This window comes from Chrysochloris asiatica, unplaced genomic scaffold, assembly GCF_000296735.1.
Source record: "Chrysochloris asiatica unplaced genomic scaffold, ChrAsi1.0 scaffold00157, whole genome shotgun sequence".
Classification (NCBI taxonomy): domain Eukaryota; kingdom Metazoa; phylum Chordata; class Mammalia; order Afrosoricida; family Chrysochloridae; genus Chrysochloris; species Chrysochloris asiatica.
Genome location: NW_006408675.1, coordinates 5,116,698 through 5,117,259, shown reverse-complemented (window position 1 = coordinate 5,117,259; position 562 = coordinate 5,116,698).

Below are 562 nucleotides of genomic sequence, written 5' to 3'. Positions count from 1 at the left end.
ATATCATGTTTGGTAAGGTGGAGGGTCAGAGAAAAGAGGAAGTTCCCAACGAAATGGATTGGCAAAGTGGCAGCATCAATGGGCTGAAAAGTGGCAACAATTGTGAGGTTGTCCCAGGACCGGGCAGTGTTTTATTCTGTTTTGCATAGGGCCACTATGAGTCAGTGCCAACTCGATGGTACTTAACAAAAACAACAGCAATATAAATTTTAATTGTTTACTGATCTTGCTTGTTGCTGCTACTGTTAGATGCCATTGAGTTACTATGTATAACAGAACAAAACACTGCCCAGCCCATGTCAACCTCACAATTATTGCTAACCCTGAGCCCATTGCTGTTGTCACTGTGCTAATCCATCTAATTGGAGGTATTCCTTTTTTTCTGCGAACTTCCACTTTACCAAAAATGATATTATTCTCCAGGGACTGGTTCTTCCTGATAATATGTCTGAAGTATAAGAGATAAGTCTGGCTGCTGAGGCTTCCAAAGCTCATTCTGGCTGTATTTCTTTCAATATAGATTGTTTTATTCTTTTTGGTAACCCACGATGCTTTTAATATT